Source organism: Amblyomma mixtum, chromosome 10 (genome assembly GCF_055824585.1).
Source record: "Amblyomma mixtum isolate Tamu chromosome 10, ASM5582458v1, whole genome shotgun sequence".
In the NCBI taxonomy this organism is placed as follows: Eukaryota; Metazoa; Arthropoda; class Arachnida; order Ixodida; family Ixodidae; genus Amblyomma; species Amblyomma mixtum.
The window spans coordinates 145,776,329-145,793,852 of record NC_143021.1 but is presented as its reverse complement, the minus strand read 5'-3'; the positions used below and the strand labels follow the sequence as shown (position 1 = coordinate 145,793,852).

Genomic DNA, 17,524 nt, shown 5'->3' with positions numbered 1-17,524 from the left:
GCGGCGAGTCGCCTTTTTTTTCCCCAGATAGTACAACGAAAAGTATTTTACCATTCTCTCCTCAGTTGATGTACCCATAGGCACACATAAGCTCGGCATCGCAACAATACATAAAAGCCTCCAGCGCCGGCGAACCGCTTGCCGCTAGAACTGCGTCGCATTTTTCTTGTAATAGAAAATGACCTGCCTCCACAAGCGCAGTTGACACAGTGTAAAATTCGTAGTAAAATAAATTATGTAGCACTACGTGAAACATTAGAACAAGCCGACTTCACTACGGCGTATGATGAAAACGTCAATACTGAGTGTAAGAACTTTTTAGACATCCTTAAAAATGCCATTGAACAGAGCTCTATGCCAAACACTAATAAATACAGCCAGCCAACGTGTCCTTGGATGAATACTGAAATATTAGCCGTGTTAAAAGATAAGGACAAATGGTATCACAAATTGAAGCAGTTGAGATCAAACGAATACTACCTAACCCAGTATAAGCGTTGCAGGAACTTGTCTGTATCTCTTATGAGAAAAAGAAAAAAGGAATATTATTCATCACTGGCGAAACAGGCGCATGGAAATACAAAAAAAGTTTGGGATATAGTGAACGACGCAATCGGCCTGCGATCTAGTACAGCAACACTCCCTGAGACAGTTGACGAAGACACAGTAGAATCATTTAATACCTATTTTACCTCCATTGGGACTACGGTTGCCGCGCAGGTTCATGCTGACGCACCTACGGCGAAGATGCCGGAACGTGTTAACAACAGTCTTGCTCTGCCTGACATAGACATAGAAGAAATAATCACTGCAGTCGGCAGCCTTTAAGCCGGCAAGGCGGCAGGACCTGATGCAATACCCGTTAGACTGAGAAAAAAAAACAACACTGATATACTAGCAATCCATCTACTACACATCTTTAACCATTCATTGGCAAATGGAATATATCCTGACGAGCTGAAGGTTGCAAGGGTTGTACCTATTTATAAAGGCGGTGAGCGATCTGATCCGCGAAACTACAGACCAATATCGGTATTAAATGCAATTAATACAGTTTTTGAAAAGGTTCTTTGTAAACGTATACAAAATTTTCTAAATAAATATAACATTTTATGTCATAATCAGCATGGCTTCAGGCCCCAAAGGTCAACGTCAACCGCAGTTCTTGTTCTTTCACAACTTATAAATTCTGCACTGCATAATAACAAGCTGGCCATAGTAGTATATTTAGACATATCAAAAGCTTTCGATACGGTAGATCATACAATACTACATCAGAAATTGGAAACCTACGGTTTAAGAGGGAAAATTTGTGATCTAATTAAAAGCTATTTTATTTTACAGGACGGAAACAATATGTTGTCGTGAACAATTTAGCCTCACTACCGCAAAGCATTAACCTAGGTGTGCCTCAGGGCTCCGTGCTTGGGCCGCTATTCTTTTCCCTGTATATTAATGACCTTCCATCAACGCTGAAATATTCGAAAGCTGTAATATATGCCGATGACACTGCATTACTTTTTACAGGGGAAAATTTAGAGGCACTTAAATGTATAATTAATGAAGAGCTTAGTGAAGTTTCGCAGTGGTTTAAAAGTAATCGGTGAACCCTTAATACTGAGAAAATAAAGTACACCGTGTTTCACTCGCGCAGGAAGAACATGAACTACGAACATATATCTGTAACAATCGACAACACGTCTCTGCTGAGGGTGCCTCAATACAAGTATCTTGGTGTCCTGTTCGCGTCTGATATGCACTGGAAAGAACAAATTAATAATATTTGCTCCAAATTAGCCTTTGGTTGTCATGTTTTACTAAAGGCCAGGGACTGCTTTGATCTTCCAATTCTACGCATTCTGAATTTCGCCTTTGTGCACAGTCACTTATCTTATTGGAAGCATGGGGTGGTACATATAAAACATACCTATATCCTGTTTCTCGCCTTCAAAAACGAGCTATTCGTATGATAACTTATTCAAATAATACATACCCCAGGAGGCCACTCTCTCAGCAGCTTCGCATCTTACCCCTATCAATGGCATATAAACTGAAGATAGCTGAAATAGTAAACAATGTAATAAAATCTAACAACCCCCTGCCCCTTAGTTTATTTAGATTACCAATGAAACAAACAAGAGCTGCAACTAACAATCTATTTAATTTACCACCTTGTTACAATATGTACGGCCGGAGACTCCTAGAATACAGCGGAGCCCATGTGTGGAATAAAATCCCGAATGAAGTTAAAGGAAAAAATAACTTTTCGGCATCTTTAAAACACTATTTAATTTCCATGGAAATGTAGGAATCAATTGTGTGTGTTAATCTTGAAGTTTTTTATTTTACACGGCCTGCAGTAGTATTGTGCTTGTTCTGTATTTGGACCCCTCACTAGACGTAAAGGCTATGGGTCCAACCAACAGTTTGTGTACTGTTTCTGAGAATAAATGAAGAAAAAATTAAAAAAAAAACAGTCGTGACGTCGCAGTGCGCGCATAAAAAAAAAGCAAACGACACCGCGGAATAGAGCCAGCGTCTACAGCAGAGCAAAAAAGCATGCGCTAAGACGTGACCGCGTGTAAAGGAGCGGGAAAGCAGCAAAGTTCAGAGGAAGACTTTATTCTCCACAACTTCACCAGTGCTGCGACGAGGAACAAAGACAGAGAAGGAAGGACAGGGACGAGCGCTTTTTTGAAACTTCTCTGGCACCCGCTGATCACCCAGGATCAAGAGCTTTCCTTCGGAGCACGGAGACGCACTACTGGTGGGAAACCACGGGCGGGCGGAGTACCAAAGGAACTCGGTGTGTCTCTTCGCTTGTTCGCACCTCGCATGTAAGTGCCGCACACGATTCCTGTCCTTCCCACACGCCACCCAGAGGATAATCCTTGTAGTATCGATGTTGACGCCACCACTCTGAAGACGCAATCCGACAAATCCTGCGGCTGTGCCCTTTAGTCAGAAGCAGGCCACCGCACATAACCTGGACCTCAACTGGGCAAAGAGCACGTCTGGCATGCAGGACATGCCGTCTCTGTCCTTGCTCCTTCTCTCTCTCTTTGTTCCTGGTAGCAGTGCTGGTGAAGTTGTGAAGATGTACCAACTAGCTCAAACCACGATTTTGCTCCACTTTATTCTCCGCACTTTCAGGGCGTTATTCCAAATACGTGCAGTGCGCCCTCTTAATGTGGTGACCTGCTCTTGCTCACGCATTTCCGCTGGACATGGCTTTTTTAAACGGATAATCCGTCGTGGGACCAGTCTTCTCTTCCGTGCGTGCAGGCTGTCTAGGTGACCAGATAGAGCACGCGAACCGTTTAATCGTTCAGGTTCCGTCTCAGTTCTTTTTAGAAGCAAACTATGCACGTTGGTTTTGCGTGCTGTCTAAAGCGACGCGCGGCTTCCGCTAGACGATGGTTCTTCCCACGTGACCATACTACAGATTGAAAGCTATGTATACGTGACGCTTCCGCCGGCAGAGCTGTGTGGCCTGTGAAAATCACTGCCTGTGCCGGCGAACTCATGGCGCTGTGTCACTGAGCGCAGTTGTCAATATGGTACGCAGCGTATAAATTTTTCCCTACACAATCTTTTATCAGATTTCTCGCGAATAACCATTGCAGAACATGCATTCAAAGGTGTGGCGTGCTAGCAACTTGTAATATAGGTATAGGGATAAAACTGGTCACGGTTACTGTCTAAATCGCCGAGAAATCCTGCACCGCGGAAGTGATGAGCATTCTCTTCTAGTTCAATTCTCAAAGAAGCCGTGCCCAGCGGAAATGTCTGTGTGAATAGACCAGCATATTACGGACTGCATACTGCGTGTATCCCCACAACACGAACGCTGCTCCAGTCAGTGCTGGGAAGCCGTTATCGTACCCTTTCTGTCCTCGCTCCATTTTTCCTCAAGGCAGTACACAGGGCCTTCCTACAGGCAACTGAGCGTTCACTACGGGACTGTGTTTTAATGTATGTATATTTAATAATGTATATTTATTCGTCTCGAATTACTACAGTATCAATAAAGAAAATATCAGGCCTTCAGTATGCAGTTCATTGTACCTTTATATTGATCTCGGTCATATCGGCTTTGCATCCTAGGCTCTTTTTCACGACCTTTTTATATAAGTGCCCATGCACCTACGTCTTCGTTGATAGTCACTGCATTGGGGTGCGTGTTTTTCCGCGGAACCGTGGTTAAAGCGCACGTGCATAGCGTGTCAGGTACTTGAAGCTATAAAAGCGCATCCTACAGTTCGTCCTGTACAGGGGTTGTCGGCGGCCATGCATCACACTCTCGTTCTTCTGGGCTTGGGTGTGCTGTGGGAACCTCTTCAGGCGCGGCATGCAATATGGCGTGGGGTCTCTCCTCGGTGTGCTTCAACAGGTGTCTCTTGAAGTTGCGCTTCTGGGCAATGCCCTTTCCGCACTGGGGACACACAAACGACGTTGACCTGGCACCAGAAATGTGCTGCTCTGCGCAGTGACGTCGCAGGTTGAAAGCTCGAGTGAAGCGGCGTCCGCAGTAAGCGCACTCGTGTGGCTTCTCCCCAGAATGGACCAGCAGGTGTACGGCGAGATCTTGCCGCTGTATGAAGCCCTTTCCGCACACCTGGCACACGAAAGGACGCTCGCCCGTGTGGTTCCGCTCGTGTCTGGTGAGGTTGCCTCTGGGTGAGAAAAAAAAATTAAAACAGGAGGACAGGGGGCGCAATGTATAAATAGTTCGGCCAATAAATTTTTCAATCAGTCAGGTGGCACAATGGGCGTGCCATTGTCATTGCGGGCTCAGAGGAGACAGAGAAAAACCGCGATTGCATCATAAAATTGCCACACGCGCCCTTGAAGCTATCTATAGCAGCGTGTGAAGGACTGCGACATGAGCGCGTTACAAGCAGGCGCGCGCTTCCCACGATGAGACAGCTTTAAGGAGTTTTCATTAGCGCTTAAAACGCGTCCATTTCTTGAAATTCGAATCCAGAAAAAAAAAAACTGTAGGGCATACACATTTTGCTCATTATGCATGCGTTGTCGTTGGGAACAGCCAAAATAGGTCACGTGTACGCGCTCTTTGCTAGACATAGAACTTTGTAGCAGCGAGAAAAGCAAAGATTTGTGCTCTGTTGTCGCAGAATTCGCCGATTCGCTTACATACCCACTGACGCTAGCCGTGGCCCTTTGTGCCGCACCGGTAACTCAGGGCGCTGTTTCAAGACGTAAGCATCTGGGCGCAACGATTTCGTGTTTCTCGCCAGCTCTGCCTGCTCGGGCTACTCGATGCCTCTACGTAACGAAGTGAACTGTTCACATCTCGTCGCCGTAAGAAAAACTGCTTTTTTTTCTACGTCGGAGCCATACAAACGCCTCTTCAATCAATTCTACCATCTGAAGGAAGACGCATGATTGGCATCGTCGCGGAATACAACGACATGCATCTTGTTGTAAGGGCTAATTTTCCATTTCAATGAACAGAATAATAAGTTATCGCACTCAGTCCTTTAGTTATCGCATTCAGACACCTCGCATTGCGTAGGTGGGTATGTGCATTTGTAGGCCAAACGCGGTCAGACAGTGCGTAAAGTTCACTCCCGTCTGACGCCGCACTGTTGCGAACCCATACAAAAAAACAATAGCAAAGCGAATGGCTTGGTCAAACCTCGGCTTACCTGTGATCGCTGGAGTAGCGGTAGTAGACGCAGCGGCGCCTTCTTTGCGGCTTCTGAGGATGCTTGCTCCGCCGGTGCTCTTCCAAAAGCTCTGGAGAAGAGAACAGGCTGGCGCATTTGTCGCAGGAGAACACCGGGGGGGAAGTGGACGAACGCTTCCCACCTTTGTAGGTCAAACCGAGCACAAAACAAAAATCTTCCAGGCTAAGAATACTCATCTTCTCTTCCATCACAGCTGCACTCTTAATCGTCAATTCTTACAGGCACAAGGTGTACAAGCGAATGCGCGAAATTGTGTCCGCCATCCTCATTCCTCTTTTTGTACTTCTTGACTTCGCTTGCATCAGGCAGTACCACAACTGCACGCGTGTAGTAGAAAAAGAAAAGGAGATAGTTGAAGTGCTTTGCCATATCTGCAGTTTCCTGTTTTTCATTCTCATGACTGTCGCTATGAGTTCAAGAATTCGCTTCGGCGCATGAACAGTTTATGTTGTTTGATACTATGGTATCTGTTGTATCTTCAAATTCGTGCCTCCCTGTCGCGGCTCAGCGATCCAAGGTGATCTGTAACAGAAATAAGATCAAAGAAACACAGCTTACACATTTTTTATCTTTTATTTGCGCATATGAGTCAAACAATGCTCATGTGAAGTGATTCATGCGTAAAAACGGCATACTGCGTAGCGGCCCCAAATTATCAGCATACGGCTTAATATGCTAAGGAATATTTCATCTCAGTTGGCAGGAAAGTAGGAAAACTACAAGCAGATATTGTGGAGGTAAAGGTCTGGCACCAGAAGAATTGTTTACTATTCAATAACCGATATATGCACAACGCGCGCTTTAGGCTTTATGCGAATTATATAAACACAGTACTTATCTTTTTTTTTCTCATCGCTGCTTCAGGGCAAACTGGAAAGGAAAAAAGTAGCAATTGATATGAATTTGGAAAGCCAAAGTCTGTAAAGGGCTCTTTAAATTGATTTGCGATGTCTTTATATAGAATAAGCACCAGCGACATCACTTTTATGATATGGTTATTTCCTCTCCGTTCAGCCTTGCTGAGAAGTGTTCCAGAATATTTGAAGGCGGTGTGCATGTAATGGCTTTTTTGTCCGAAAAATATGCATACATTGTCAACAACAAATAAATTGCTCAATGAGAAAAACTTTGCACGCGGCTGCGTTAACGTACAGATGCGCACGTTGACGGCTAACAAAAGACTGATGTGAGACCCGCAGTATTTATTCAGCTCACCTGTGGCTGCAAACTGCAGAAACAGGGCGGCCACGATAGCGCCAAGCGTGCACGGCGGTCGTCCAACATCAGAATGCCGCCGATCCCTCTGCACAGTGTTCAGTTTGAAGACAGTAGCGAACTATCGAAATCTGATGCATCAACATCTCCAACTAAACTGTGATAAGGGCGCATACGGCACGCTTCATGAATGCCTTCGAAGAAGCTGTCTCATCCTAAGGATGTATACCACAAGTCTGTCACAATTTATCGCTGTACACCCGCCCACCCCACATGAAAAGTCTCATATCAGGACCTTTGAGGTAATAATAAATAAATAAATACATAACGTAAGCAAAGAAAAAAGCATGGAATGTGCTGCGGCAAAATAGACGAATTCTTTGTTTCTTTATAATATACGCCATTCGCTGGCCGATCTGCTGTAGCATGCATGATGAATGTATTTTGTTTTGAAAAAAAAAAAAAAGAAAACAGATTTAGACGCATACGATGATAGCTGGAAAGTTCACACTTGTCTTTTACTCCACCGTGGTAGTTCCTAGCAGCGTTGTGAAGTTTTTAATCGCGCATAAGGTGATGAATTTGCGCTCCAGATAGTTAGTTAGTTTATGGGGTTTTAACGTCCCAAAGCGACTGAGGCTATGAGAGACGCCGTAGTGAAGGGCTCCGGAAATTTCGACCACCTGGGGTTCTTTAACGTGCACTGACATCGCACAGTACACGGGCCTCTAGAATTTCTCCTCCAAAGAAATTCCAGCCGCCGCGGCCGGGATCGAACCCGCGTCTTTCGGGTCAGCAGCCGAGCACCATAACCGCTGAGCCACCGCGGCGGCATTTGCGCTCCAGAATATAAGTACATATAATAAAACATCTACGTCTTCATCATACAGTCATGATATGTGGACGTATCTGTATCTGTACGCGCTAAACAAACGCAGTTTTTAGCGTCTGACGCAATTTTTTTTGTAATACGTTTAGTTGAAAAACACTAGCATTAACGAATAGTTCTGTACTTTTTAGTGTGCGTGCGAAGAAACTGAGTCGTAAAATCGTAAAACTACACTGTTAATTACACATTTCGGACTTGTGTCTAGGCATCATCGTCTTCATCATCAGCCTAACTACGCCGACTGAAAGAAAAATGCGTCTCCTACATCTCTTTAGTTAACTCTGTCCTGTTCCAGCCGCGTCAACCTCATCCCAGCAGACTTCTTAAGCACAACCGCCCATCTAACTTTCGGCCTCCCTGGCTACTCTTGCATTCTCTTAGAATACAGTTCGTTTTCCTCAATGACCATCGTTTATCATGTCCTAATTCTCTATACATTTTCCGCCCAACCAATTTGTTCTTGTTTTTTACTAGGATGTAATTAGCCCGCGTTTGGTTGCTGACCCGTTCTTAGAGTTAAGCTAAGTTAAGGTTGGTGGGATTTCGCCCGTTCTGCTCTCTTCCTGTGTCTTCAGGTTGCACCTATCAGCTCCCTCAGCGTGGCTTGCTGCGTTCTCCTCAATTTCTGCATCGCCCTGTTTGCTAGCCTTCACGTTCCTATCCCATATGTGACTAGCGGTAATTTAAAGCTATTATACGTTTTTGCCTTGAAAGAAACAGGTGGACTTTTATTCATGACCTAAAGGAACCTACCAAATACGCTCCGCTCCGTTGTTATTCTTCTAGTTACTTGACTGTCGTGATACGAATCTGATTTCCTTACCTGCCCCAAGTAGAAGCAATCCCTTACCACTCCAGCACCTCGCTGTTTCCTTCCGAGACTGTTGAAACATTGCTTTTCTTTCTGTAAATTAAATGCTCATTGAAGAGAATCCTGAGTTGACCTTTTTATCACGGACACACGAGCTACATGCTCCGAGCACTCATAGAAACTTCGAATTACGGTTGTGTGCGGCTGATTTCTCTCCTAATTCTGATTAATCGTCCCGGCTCTTGCCTTTCTTTTCAAGGCGTAGGCCTTATTTGCCCCATTAAGGGAAAACCCTTTTGTGTGTGTTTATGTGTGCTTGCATGAGTTCATGTGTGCGTGCGCGCGTGTGAGTGTGTGTTAACAGTGAATGTTGCCCACATAAGACGGCGTTCTTACGGAGCCTTGCAGGTGAAAGTCGCTTTAATGATTGGCCGCCCCAAGCTTATCCGGACAACTTGGATCGCACAAATTACATACGTGTGTGGTAGCACCTGCCATCGCAGTGCCGTGGCGCACCGCTTCACTGCTGCGCTACTGCGTCATGAGGAGTATGAGGACTCCCAGGGATATGTGAATGTTAAGATGAGAAAGGACAATTCTGCATATATGGGTATTAACCCATTTGCTATCGTGTCACACCCTTAATTCGGATCAGCGCGCAGATGTGAGTGGGTGCGGCGGCGGCTACATAGAGCCATGCAGAGATAACAGTTGCGATTGGCGTGACATCCGTTTACGTCACGAAGCGTGTCAACTGCGTTCACAAAAGGATCGGGTGGGCTACCGCCTTCTCACACGCAGGCGGCCTTAAGTGTCTCAACCGAATCTTTATTTTTTTGAACTCACTACAGGAGTGGTAAACCAACACGCGGAGTGTCTTTCAGCCATACCGCAACGCGGCTTGCCGTTGATGCAATAACTCCTAATAATCCCCGCAGTGATCCTCGAAAATTTGAGGGTCGCTGGTTGGAAGTATGTTTAGTCATGACGTATTTTTCCAGTAAGCGGTATGGAGCTGATAAACTTGAGTGCATTAGAAACAGAAATAATGCGGCTATCAGCCGATCTGGGTGCAATACTGCCGCGAATCTTTGTTGTGTTTGTTTGCCCATTCTTCAAAGCTGCCGGCACGTCGCTTTATTGTTTGGTTGTGATGCAAAAAGCGACCAGATGTATCTCGATTGACGGTATCCACGCGGAGTCGCTTCTACATTTTTCGAGAATGTTCTAGTAACTTTGCACACTGTATATCGAAAGTTCGCTATCAGCTTTAATTTCAGCAGAGAGGCAGAGCGGCGAGAGCGGCAGGCTTTCGGTTCGACAACCACCAATCATGCTTGTTGCTACGCCACCGCCGACTCATTCAGTACTTTGCGGGCGCAAGTCCGCCCAAATAAAGAGTTGTTTCGAAGCCATTTTCGCCGTGTTCCTGCTCTTCGGACTGCAGTCACCACTACGTGGCATCTGGTGGAGGTGCTGACCTGCTATGCCTTCCACAATGAAACTTGGTGCACAGTCAACTCCCATCGTGCTTCGCCAGCCCCATGAGCCACCACTTTCTTTGGAGGACCAAACGAAGATGTAGAAGACTGGCTGAACATGTACGACAGTGTGTCAACGCTGAACGCCTGGGACGACAGTGACAAGGTTCGAAACATTTATTTTTCATTGGACGGCCCTGCCAGAACCTTGTTTGAGAACCACGGATCTTCTCTCACGCCCTGGGCGACCTTCAAGAAACAGCTACTGGGTACGTTCACTAGCGTCGTACAGAAAGAAAGAGCGGAGGCCCTGCTACAGTCACAAATTCAACATCCAAACCAGGCTGTGACAGCGGATGTGGAAGAAATGAAACGCCTTTTCAGGCTCCAACCCTTACATGACTAAAGAAAAGAAGCTCACCATCCTGATGCCTGGCGTAAAGGAGCAACTGTTCGCCGGCCTGATCAGGGATACTTCAAAAACCGTCGCCGAGTTCGCTGTTGAAGCTTCTAGAATCGAAAAGACCCTTGCCGTCAAGTGCTGACGGCAAGCCCTCCAGAAGATATTCGTACAAGGGGGGACAACCTGCAAGATTTGATGCGCGAAATTGTTCGCGAAGAACTTCGCCGGCTGCTGCCGTCCCCAACACAGCAGACGCAGCAGACTCAGGTAGCGTCACTCACGGACATTATCCGTGAAGAAGTACAGCATGCACTCGGCGCCCCGTCACCGACGACACCAAACGAAGCTGAAACAATGACCTACGCCGCTGCACTACGCAGTCCTCCTCCCCGACAAGACCCCCCAGCCTTCTTCGGCGGGCACCTGCTCTACAAGAACGACAACCCCTAGCTCCCGCACGCCCACGTTACGAGCGACGCAACAGCTCTAGAAAATTCGACGAGTGGAGGACTCCCGACAACAGCCCACTGCTTCCACTGTGGCCGAGTCAGACACATACTTTGTCACTGCCCATACAAACGCATCGGCCTGCGGGGTTTAGCCATCGACGCCCCACGACCGCTCCCCGGCCAGTGACCACGGGAAATCGACGACTACCTGCACTGAGGGGAGTGCATGTGCATCACCGCGCCGCAGCTACGCCATGGCTGTCCGAGGCAGGTCCCCTAGCCCCGTAGGGGAAACTAAACAAAGCAACCTGTGGAGGTGAGGTTGCTTGCCGAGGAAACTATAAAGATCCTCCAGAGACTACGCCGTATGAAGACGCAGGACGCACTACGCCGACGCCGCATACAATGACAACCTCCACCACGACGCGAAACGCCTTCAAAACGACGCCGCCATACAGAAAAGGTTCGACCACGCACCCCACCCACGGGTCACGTACCCGACGAAGCCATGACCAGACGCCGAGGACGACGAGCAACGCCACATCCAGGACATCCGAATTAGAAGTGGTTATCGACGGCCGGAAAGTTACTGCTCTAGTCGACACAGGAGCCGATTATTCGGTGATGAGCGGACCATTCGCTGCGCAGCTGAGGAAAGTAATGACAGCTTGGGACGGACCACAAATTCGCACTGCAGGGGGCCACCTCATTACGCCATCAGGACGATGCACAGTGCGAGTGAATGTGAAGGGACATACCTATCCCACGATCTTCATTGTGCTACGGAAATGATCCCGCGAAGTGATCTTGGGCATGGATTTCCTTAATGAGCATCAGGCGATCACCGACCTGTGATCCAAGCTGATGACGCTTTCCACGGACGAGGCCATCCCTTCGATGAGAACTCCGGAACTTCACGTTGCACTTAGTGTCCTGGCGTAACAAGACCCCCCCCCTCCCCTCAGGGCCCTTTCAGCAGATCGGCATGTACTTGCTTGGCCGTTTCCCGAATTAAATGTCTGGAAATAAGTGCACCATCATAGCGACCGACTACCTGACTTACAACGCCGAGGCAAGAACCCTACCGAACAGAACAGCTGCAGAAGTTGTCAAATATTTCGTGGAGTGCATTCTTCCGTGACACGGCGCCCCAGATGTGCTCATCAAAGACAGAGGAACAGCATTTAAGACGGAACTGACGCAAACCATCCTGCGTTACAGCCAAACCAGCCACCGGAGGACAACTGCATACCAGCCGCAGACCAACGAACTGACCGAGCGCCTAAACAAAACCCTCTCCGATATGCTCGCCAAGTACATCGATGCCGAACACGAGGCCTGGTACATCATCCTGTTTTACAACGCCTTCGCCTGCAACACCGTGGTGCAGGAGACCACCCAGAAGACGCCTTTTAAGCTCGACCACGACAGGGAGGACACGACCACGCTAGACGCCATGGTGCCCAACGTTACCGAAGAAGATAGCGTCAATGTCGCCGCCTACCTTCAACTCGCAGAAGAAGTTCGAAGACTTGCCCGATTACGGATCAAAGACCTGCAGCAGACCGACCAGACGCTGCAACCTACAAAGACGCAACGCGGAATAAAAACCAGGAGACCGAGTCCAGGTTTGGACGACCATCCGCCGCCGCGATTGAGTGAAAAGCTTTTGCGCCGCTATTTCGACCCATGCAATGTGCTTCGTCGGCTAGGTGAACTGGGCCATGAAGTCATCCCTGAAGAAATGACTGCATCCCAGTGACGCCGCGTACGAGCAGTTGTGCATGTCGTCCGCCTGGAGCCGTAAAGGACGCGGTGCTTCCGCACTCGGTGTTTATTTTTGCACAATCCGTTTTATTTGTTTCTAGTCGCCTTATGGTTTAAAGCATCAGATCGATGCTTCTTTGAGAGAGGAGTAATGCCGCAAATCTTTGTATTGTTTGTTCATTCTTCAAAGCTGCCGGCGCGCCGCGTTATCGCTTCGTTTATGATGCAAAAAGCAACCAGACTTATCTCGATTGATCGCATCCAGGCGGAGCCGTTTCGACGTTGCTCCAGAATGTTTTAGTAACTTTGCACGCTGTATCTCAGAAGTTTGCTATCAGCTTTAAATTCTCCATGGCCGAGAGCGCTGCACATTTGGTTCGACGACCACCGAGGACGCTTCTTACGCTCCGCCGCCGCCGAGTGATGCAGTTCTTTGCGGGCGCAAGCCAGTCCAAATAAAAAAAATACTATTTCGGTGCCATTTTCGCCGTCTTCCTGCTCTTCGGAGAGCAGTCACCACTACGTGAAAATATCATATGACGCCTTGACTCTGCGGGATGCGGCCGACGTCAGTGTGATTAGAAATAGTTGCTCTAATGGCAGCCTCTCCGGCCTCGACGTTCAGATATCGATGTCAGCGAGATATCCTCCGGCGAAGAGAACACAGCGTACAGCCGGCAACGACTGGGCGACATGGACTGTTGAGACATGAGCCCTAATATACCGCTAACATACATAGTTGACCTCCGTTTTCTATGAAGTTGCCCGTTTGTTGGCTGTGCCGTCATGCCAACGCCGTGGAATAGCTTTTGCTGCTGGCAATACCCAACCGCCGTGCAGACGCATTCGGGTCTGGGCTGCCTAACAGAGCACGCGGAGTTAGACCCTGTGCTTAAACCCGGGAGTCTGGAGCTCACCAGTTTAGACATGCGCTATTTCCCGCAGCATGGTATGGGAGACTCCACCAATGAGAAAGTACAACAGCAAGTTTCACCATTCGTGAGCTAGGATTTGTCACTGCGTTTATAGTCCACAGAATCATGCAGGGCGCTTTGTCATGTGATGCGGTTCTATTGCAAAGTCGGGGTATCCAGATGGCTTTTTTATTGATGCTGCCGCTGCCCGGTTCTGTGAGGCTGTTCGTCCCTGTAACAAAGCAATACAACAGAAAGCGGATAAAGTGAGTTCAGCTATGCCGGAACTCCTCCGCGAATGGCGAAAAAACGATGAGAGAGTGACATCAAGACCGGTTGTTGCTTGAGCGAAGCTCAGCTAGCTCGCCACAATGTAAACTGCAGCAGGAGGAGGAGGAGGATATAGAAGAGGAAAGGCAGGGAGGTTAACCGAAATAATAATCGGTTTGCTACCCTACACGGGGGGAAGGGGGTGAGGGGATAAAAAAAAGAAAGAGAAAGGAGAGTAACAGAAAATTGAAGTCACTATAAAACGTCACTGTTCGTTAAAGTCACAGCCTATCGTGCAGGCCAGAAGTTCTCAAGAAGCGGAGTAGTGCCTTGCAGGCCTTCTCCGCCGACGACCGCCGCGGCCAGGGGCCGAGAATCTTCATTTCCGTGAAAGGGCGTGTATCTAGGCGCTCCAGCGCACGGCTGAGAGACTGCCTTTCGGTGGTGTAGGCAGGGCAGTCACAAAGAATGTGGGTTATGGTCTCGTCTTGCCCGCAGATGGAACATGCAGGACTATCAGCCATACCGATTAAGAATGAGTAGTGATTGGTGAACGCTACACCAAGCCAGAGGCGACACAGCAAAGTTTCTTCTCGTCGTGGTAGGCCTGATGGTAGCCGGAGCTTCAGGTCTGGGTCCAAGGATTGTAAACGGGAATTGCAAAATTGGCCGGAATTCCACGCGGCAAGCGTGATGTCCCGCGCAAGTGCGCGAAGCCTGCTCGCTGCATCCGATCTCGAAATGGGGATCGATACAAAATCACCGTCGTCGTGCGCAGTTCGCGCGACCTCATCCGCGCGGTGATTACCTGCTATGCCGCTGTGCCCCGGTAGCCATTGATAGATAATGTCATGTCCTTTGTTGATGGCAGAGTGATGTAGCTGTCGAATTTCTGCGACCAGTTGTTCATGGGCTCCACGGCGAAGAGCAGCTTGTAAGCCTTGGAGGGCAGCTTTCGAATCGGTGAAAATAGACCACCGCTGAGGGCGCTGCTGACTGATGCATTCAATGGCGACACGAAGAGCGGTGAGTTCGGCACCCGTCGAAGAAGTGCGGTGACCTGTCCTAACTCTAATTTCTGTAGTGCTTGCGGGTATGACGACGGAGCCAGAAGAAGAGACAGGGTTCACTGAGCCGTCGGTGTAAACGTGCACCCGGTTTGCATGGTGCTCATGTAAATATTCAAGGGTGACTTGTTGTAGTTCTGTCGGCGATAAGTCTATCTTCTTCCTGATGCCAGGTATCGAAAGAAGCACACGGGGATTATGCAGGCTCCAAAGTGGCGAGGACGGTCTAGAGGCAGGTGTAAACTGGGACGGCAGAATGGCGGGATTGGCGTCAATGACGTCTGTAAACGATGTGCGCGGCCTGGTAATAGGAAGACTGGCAAGATGGTGAGAGGGAACCCGGGAAATGTGCCGGAAATGTGCCCTCAGTGCGTCAACTGTTAAGTGGGTAGGGATTGGATGCTCCTGGGCGATAAGTACAGATGCGGCCGTAGAGGCACATTTTGGCAATCCTAGGCAAGTGCGGAGAGCTTGAGCTTGAGCGCTCTGCAGACTTCTTATGTTTGTTTTTCGAATATTTCCAAGTACAGGGAGGCTGTAGCGAAGAAATCCCATGAATAAGGCGTTGTAGAGCTGCATCATCGACCGCACCGACGCTCCCCACGACTTTCCCCCAAGAAAGGCGAGAACGTGAGAAATCGCTGTCAGTCTCTTTTTCATGTATGAGATATGAGGGGTCCATGATAGATTTCGGTCGATGATTACTCCCAGAAACCGATGGCTCTTTACGTAGGGTATTGCTGTGCCGTTTATGCATACGGTATAAGGAGACATGTTCTTTCGTGTAAAGGCAACCAGCGAGCACTTTTCGGTTGAAATCTGTAGGCCTTGCTGGCGAAGGTAGGCAGCAAGAATACTTGACGCCTTTTGAAGTCTCGCTCGAACTTGTGGGCGCGTAACTCCAGATGCCCAGATACAGATGTCATCCGCATATATTGAGAGTTGCGCCGACTGTGGTAGTATATCGACAAGCCCGACAAGTGTAAGGTTGAACAGCGTTGGGCTGAGCACTCCACCCTGCGGGACTCCACGGGAAGTGAAATGAGAAGATGTTGGGCCTTCCTCTGTCTGCACAAAGAGAGATCTGTTGGATAAATAACTACGTATCCAGCAGAATACGCGGCCACCAAGCTCGGCAGCTTCCAGAGCGTCCAAAATAGCCTGGTGGGTTACATTGTCGTATGCGCCCTTTACATCCAGGAACAACGCCGCGGTCAAGCGCTTCAAATGTTTTTGGCGCTGGACGGATGACACTAGGTCGACCACGCTGTCGATTGAAGAGCGTCCACGTCGAAACCCGGACATTATATCCGGATATATGCGGTAGCGCTCCAGGTACCACTCAATGCGTGTAAGTACCATCCTTTCCAGTACTTTGCCAACACAACTAGCCAGCGCAATTGGACGGTATGATGTCAGGTCAAGAGGCGATTTCCCTGGTTTCAGGAGCGGAACTAGACGACTGGACTTCCAATCGTCTGGGACTGTGCTCTCATTCCAAGATTTGTTGTAATGCTCCAGAAGGACACGCCTAGCTTCTTGTCCAAGGTTTGCAAGTGCAGTGTATGGCACACCGTCGGGTCCCGGCGATGATGATCGTCTGCAACAAGCCAGCGCAGAATCAAGTTCCTCCACGGAGAAGGGAAGGTCCATCCGAGAATCTCGAGAAGCAGGAACATCGCTGCAATGCAGCGTCGCAGATGGGGCAGATGGTCCTGCTACCCTAGCGCAGAAATCCTCAGCTACCTCGACCTCGCCACGTCGTTGGAAGAGTGAAAGAGACTTGAAAGGGTGCAGCTGGTGTGGGGATGTTCGAAGGCCACGAACTACATTCCAGATGCGTGACAACGGTTTCCGTGGATCAAGCGTTTCACAGAATGACCTCCAACGTTGTGCCTGTACTGCTTGAATTCTGCGCTGAATTTTCTTTTGCATGCGCCTCGCATCTCTGAGGTCAAGGCTCGACTTTGTGCGTCGGTACCTACGCTCGGCCCTACGCCGCAGTGATCGCAGGCGCTGCAATTCCATATCGAATTCCGTGTACTTTTTAATTGGGGTGAATAACCGTGTCGCGTTCTCCATGGCCTCCTTAACTTTCCCTTCAAAACTTGCGGATGAACCTTCTCTGGATGCATCTTCCATAAGTGATTGAAACACTGACCAATCGATGCGTCGCATGCGAGTGGCAGAGGTGCATGTGGAAAGGCCAGTAATGGTCAGATATGTAGGGATATGGTCACTGCCGCGGGTTTCAATATCCGAAAACCACCGTACATCGCTGATAAGGCATCGAGAAACGAACGCCAAGTCAAGGCAGCTGCTGTAAGTTGTCCCTCGAATATAAGTTGGGGAGCCGTCGTTTAAACACTGAAGATCATGGTCAGAAGCGAAGGACACAAGTTTCCGTCCCCTAATGTTCATTCTAACGCCTCCCCACATGGTGTGGTGAGCGTTAAAGTCACCCATGACGATCCAAGGGCCGGGTGTAAGCGCAATCAGGTCACTCAGTCGTGCGGCGTCAAATCGACGTGATGGAGACAAATA

At 48.5% G+C, this 17,524-nt stretch overlaps 1 pseudogene; it reads right to left on the bottom strand.

Annotated features, from left to right (window-relative positions):
• Positions 1-4,255: 4,255 nt before the first annotated feature.
• Positions 4,256-17,524, bottom strand: part of LOC149327218 (uncharacterized) — a 34,771-nt pseudogene continuing 21,502 nt past the window's right edge.